The sequence below is a fragment of the Montipora capricornis genome, chromosome 9, assembly GCF_036669925.1.
Source record: "Montipora capricornis isolate CH-2021 chromosome 9, ASM3666992v2, whole genome shotgun sequence".
Taxonomy (NCBI): domain Eukaryota; kingdom Metazoa; phylum Cnidaria; class Anthozoa; order Scleractinia; family Acroporidae; genus Montipora; species Montipora capricornis.
The window spans coordinates 16016548-16022709 of NC_090891.1; positions in this window are offsets into that span (position 1 = coordinate 16016548).

Below are 6162 nucleotides of genomic sequence, written 5' to 3' on the forward strand. Positions count from 1 at the left end.
GTCACCTTGTTTTAGAATTCGTGTTACCTCGGCTCTTTTCCAGATTTTTGGGAAAATACCAGATCTAAAGGAATCATTAATAATAGCTTTTAGAGTGGGAAGAATTGACGGTAGAGAATTAGTCTAGAATTTCGCAAAAAAGTGCTGTTATTTTATCGTTCCCTGGAGCTTTTCCTTTTTGCATTAATTACCTTTTCAACTTCTTTGCAATCTACAGTTCCAAAAGAGACTTGTTGTGCCAAAAAATGACACTTTGGAACAAAGGACGATTTCGCAAGATCGTAATTGCTTTGTCCAACTGAAGTAAAAAATTCATTGAACTCATCTGCAACCAATTTATCGTTTTTACTGTATGCCTTATGACTAGCCGATTTCTTAGGAATGCAGGCCTGTATAGTTTTCTAAATACAGCCTGTATTACTGGGATTGTTCCTAATTTGCTGATCGATATACTCCTGTTCTTCAGACCTTAGTTCACGTTTAACTTCCCTCTTAAAATTCTTATACGCGGCCTATGCTAGGGAATCATTCGATTTTCTTGCGAGCTTTCGCCAGTTACCTCTTATTCTCATTAGTGAAATGATTTCATCGGTGACATAAGGATTGGGTCGACACCGTACCTTCTTAACGTTCTTAATGGCAGCATGTAAATCAAGGATATGATTAGATATTTGATGAAACGCAGTTAGTTTATCTTCCTCATCGACGAAGGTATCAACCACAGACCAAGGTGCAGCAGACATGTCTCTCTGAAAGGCAAGTTAATCATAACTCTTGAAACTCCTCGTAATATAGACACAGGGGCACCCAACGAGAATATAGTTCAAAACCACTTAGACATAGCACCGTTAAACGTAATTTAGTAATTAAACGGTATATATAGTCATATTTTTATCCCCTAACAATTTTTCAGCTCTTCGGATTTTCTAGCTGAAAGTCTAGTGATCCGAAAATTACAGGGATCAAAACTTTTAGCCAGAAAAAAGGCTCCCGAAAATTCTAGGTGGCCTTTTTAGGGTAAAAATACGTTTAAAATGGGCAATTATATCACTTTTTAAGAGGTTCGAAAATCCTAGGACAGGCAGGCAAACAAGAAATTTCACAACAAATGTTCCGTAAATTCTAGATCTCAAATCGTCTTCCGAACAGATATTTTCGAAAAATTGACGTTGGGTACCCCTGTAGACAGGCTTGGCACGTTCTTTCTTTAAAGCCGGGACACACTAGGCGACAAGTCGCAGCGACATGTCTCTGCGACAAGTTGCTCCATGTGTACTACTTGCAAAACAAGTCGCTGCGACACGACGCCTGTTCGGTGTACACGCAGTGATCTCGTATGAGGGGGAATGTGAACTAGTTTTCTAATTCAATATGGCTGACCATGCAAGTCGCCACGTCGCTAAGGCAGAACTTTGTCCCGCGATCAGTCGCACGAATTCAAACCAGTTTGGATTCATGCGACTTATCGCAGCGACAAAATTAGCGAAAGCAGCGTTGTCCCATTATGTGTACACTTCCGACAACAAGTCGCTGCGATAAAATATAAATGAACCAATGAGAGAGCGTCATACGGTCAGTCATATTGAATTAGAAAACTAGTTCACATTCCCCTTCATACGAGATCACTGCGTGTGCTCCGAACAGGCGTCGTGTCGCAGCGACTTGTTTTGCAAGAAGTACACGTGGAGCAACTTGTCGCAGAGACATGTCGCTGCGACTTGTCGCCTACTGTGTCCCGGCCTTAAGTCCCCCTAAATGTATATATCTTTGCTGCGAGAGAGAGCAGAGATAACTGTTTCGCTAAGGTCCTCATCAAAGCAGTTTAGGGTTACATCTGGGGGTCTATAAACTGTACAAACGATAGGCGATTTCTGGTTCCTTGCCTGGATTTTTAGCCACAGCTGGTGTAAACCGGAGGTAGAAATCTTTGATAAGTTGTCCAAGCGTTCGACTTTGTAGCAGTCTCTCACAAAAGCACAAACGCTACCTCCAAGCTTATTTTAAAAACGGTCAAGGCGACAAATATTAAAGCGAGGTTTTTCTCTGAATATCAGCATCCGAAAGTGTACTGTCCAACTACGTTTAAGGACGGTACCTACTATATTCAAAGCAAGACCTTCATAATCTCTTGATTCAAAGGTATTTTCTCGCGGTTTAATGAATATGCGGGAAAAGCAGATCTTAACAAGAGTTGTTGAAATCCAAAAAGAAAATTGGGGGTAACCCCGCATTTTTCGAAGATAATTAATCAACAATATTTGCAAAAAGTTTTGAAATACAAAGCAATGTATGGCGTTTCAAAGTGTAATTGATTAGCTGGTAGCCTGTGAATCACCTTTGGATGATCCGATGTATGTCCTGTTCCTGAATGTTAAATAACGTCGCGGAACCCCGTGGCTAACCAGTATCTTCACTGATTGCTTTGTTGCTAGCAGGGTTGTCGTGATGGTGCAGTGGTCAGCACACCCGACCAGTAACCAGGGGGATGCGGGTTCGATTCCCACTCACGGCACATATGTTTTTCATTCAAAAAGGATCAGTCAGTGGCAGTTCACTACTTCTGGCTAGTGACCACATCGTTGGTTTTCCAGCCTTCTTCATACACAAAGTATATATATATATATATTTCTTTGTGTAGGTACCAAGGTCTCTTGAATTGTTAACGGTTCACTTCAAGCATCATTGTGTAACATTGTAATAGGGACAAAACAAGTATTCTTAAAAAATTTCTTGCATCTTAGGGCGCGTTCGATTGACCCTATTCCGGAATAGGAATAAATGGAATAGAAGTTAGAAATCCTTCGTTTTTGCGGGGATTCACATCAATATTGTCAAACATTTGCTAAAATGCTATTTTAAGCACAGCTTTATTATTCTTGTTGCTGCCAAACGCCATACATGTAGTGTTTTAAATCATCACTCCACGTATCCTTATTCCGGAATAGGGTCAATCGAACGCGCCCTTAGTTTTACAGCTACCGCGTCACCGCGTGCAATGCAATAATTCTTTCGAGCAAAATGAACGTTTAAAAAAGTATAGGAGACGAGAGGAAGGTTTACGCAGATTCTTACACCGGCAGCCATCGCCCAGAATGCCTATTGTTCTCGAGACATTTACTTGCAGTGAAGTCTAAATTATAGATCAGTAAAATTAGCGGCCAAACGTGACTAAAGTGATTAAAGTCAAGCATCGGAGGGATGGAAACTTAAAGCTGAGTGTTTACTTTTAATTTGCTTAGAGCTACTTTATTCTCTGTATTGCAATTTTTGGCATATCTTTAGAAGCTCTGATAAGATTACATGATGCCTGGAGGACCTATGACTAGAACAGAAACGAAAGGAGAGCCACAGCTAAACCGTTTGTTATTTTCAAAAAGTCGTTTAAAATTTACCGTGGAAGTCACGAGTTAGGCTGAATGAATTATTCTATGGACTTAAGCAAAGAAAATGATTTAATTATTAAAGCAGCAACCGGAAACATCAAAACGCGGACAATTCGAAACCTTTTATTTTCACTAACCTACAGGCAGTAAGAATAAATAACCAGGGAGCTCCACTTTTAGGCTTGGCTAAGTCTATATATTAGTTGTTGTCACACTAGCCCTTTTACTCATGGGTAAATAGCGTTTGCCCACAGGCAAGGAGGACGTGTTTGTGTGTAACCGCTTTCTCTAGACCGAAACGACCTTTGGGTTATTTCTATGGATACATTTAAAAGAACAAAAGAACTTCCCATTGCAGTTCCTGAACTGAAAAGTACGGTTTATCTGCTCCCTGATGTGGCTTGGCCAATCATAAAGCAGAAAGTAGCTAATACACGGAGATCCCTTATTATATTAAGTATATTGATGAAAGTCAAGTAGACTATTGCACAACTGATAAAACAACGCGAAAATGTATTTTTCAACTATATTTCGGCTGACCAATACCAGCCTTCATCAGATTTATTTGGAGATCAAGCGAATTTACAGAATATATATACACACGTTATGAAGTAATTGAAGAAGATTTTAAATGATAACGTAACGTGATATAGCTACTGGATAAACAAACTAAAATTTTTAAAGAATAAAATGCCGTTGAAACACTATATACTAAATAACGAGATCGTTAAATTATTTTACCCGTCACGCTTGTTTATCCCTAGAGGTTCTGTAGTTTGAGCTTTTTCAATCAGATGGGCTTCCCGAGCTTTCCTAAAAGAGTCACGTTGATTAACGAGCTTTTCGATGGGGATGAGTAATGTGTGACTGACTGTGTAAATGGTTATTGCTAAGAACGTGTTCTGAGACTGCGGTCTGGATACAACTCACCCTGCGAGCAGAGCCTCCTTTTGACTTTTTCTTTACTGAGGAGGAGAAAAGTAGGCTCTGCCCGAATCGCGTCAACTCTTTGAAGCCGCCGCAGCCCGAACGTCTGGACTAGTCAATCTTGTTTTCTCTCGTCAAACCGGTTTTTCCAGTACAGAGCCCGCTGTACCATGAAAAACCAAGATGGCGGCGAGATCTGGCATATTAGGCTTGGGTTTGAGACTGTATCCTGGCAACATGCAGCGCATATTCAATAAAGATCTTACTCGATTTATGCAGAGCCTTTCTCGAGAACGCCAAAATCGAGCAAGCAAAAGAAAGGCTCTGCTAGCAGGGTGGATATAACTACTATTGGGACTGAGAATAGGGCGTCCTTGTTCATTAAAACGGTCTTTAAGGCCGACGTTTGGTTTTGGTTTTTTTACATTGAATCATGTAAATAACATTGAAAGTGTTGCAAGTAATGTGAATTTTGATTTTATGGCTTTCACCCGTATAATGAAAAGTGTATTGATTGCGGCCGTGTTCTCTTTAGATGGTGCAGTTTTTACTTTTGCACCGGAAACAACCGGGAGAAATATTATTACAAGGTGTTTTAGTTAATTGGGCTCTAATAAGAATGTCGCGAATATTTTCACAACGGCGGTAAGCCATCAAAGGAAGTGGTTTGAAAACGTTTTCGCAACGGTGTGATGAATAAAGTATGTTGGAGTGTTTCAGAATGATGGTAGTGAGGTTAGGTAGTGTTGGATTGTATGTGATAACAAAAGGAATGGTTTCAGTTCGTCTTTGTGTTCCTGAGCGCGTCAGACCGGGGAATGTCAGAGGCCCGCTGTATTTGGGTGTGCATCTAAAGTACCCAAAATCATGCTGGGGAAATCATATTCGAGTAGGACTGTCGAGGAACTCAAGAAATCCGAATCAAGAAATATCTTCAAGTCTTACAAGTCAGATAATATATTCAATTTATCGTCTCAACAACACCTCGGATTTCGACCCCAATGACCCATCATTTGATGTGCGCGCTTGGAATGTCCTCGAGAATGGAAGTCGTCAAAGCGGAACGTTGTCCGGGATTTCTAATCGCTTGGCTAAACACAATACCATGCATTCCTGGATTCCATTGGACAATGGATTTTCTAACAACATCAAATTGGATACCTGTCTGGAATTCATACTTGAATCGGCAATGTATCAACAAACCATTGTCAGCGGTAGGGCGCGTTTTGGCGGGAAAAAGATAAAGCGATTGTCATCTAGAATACCCCATTACTCAAATAGTGGGGCTGAGTTTCAGCTATTACTAACTGCAGGAGACATTTAACCAAATCTGGGGCCTGTCCCTTCCACTCGCAAAAACTCAGGAACAACAAGAAAACGTCAACCGGTTCCTACAGCTGCATGTCCGCAGTGTGAAAAAACGGTGAGGAAAAATCAAAAGCGCGTTCTCTGTGAAGTTTGCCTATCGCTTACTCATGTACGGTGTTAATGTAAGTGCTGCCTTTCCACGCATCCCCAGAACTGGACGCGTCCACTGAATCAGAAACTGCTTTTCAAGAATTTCGAGATGACGAAATCCAGAAGATCTTGAATGCAAATAACAACCATCTCAAAATTTTGCACCCAAATACTCAAGCAATGTTGTCCACCTTTAATGAGTTTCCCTTAACAATGAAAACGTACCCAATGGACATTGCCCTGCTCAGCGAGACATGGTTGAGAAATCAAAAGGAACTGTTCGAGTACGTATCAATAGACGGATATCAAACGGAATTCAGAAAACCTGAAATCGCTAGAGGTGGAGGAGTCGGAGCGTATATCAAAGAGAGTGTGCCTTATAAACGACGGTGCG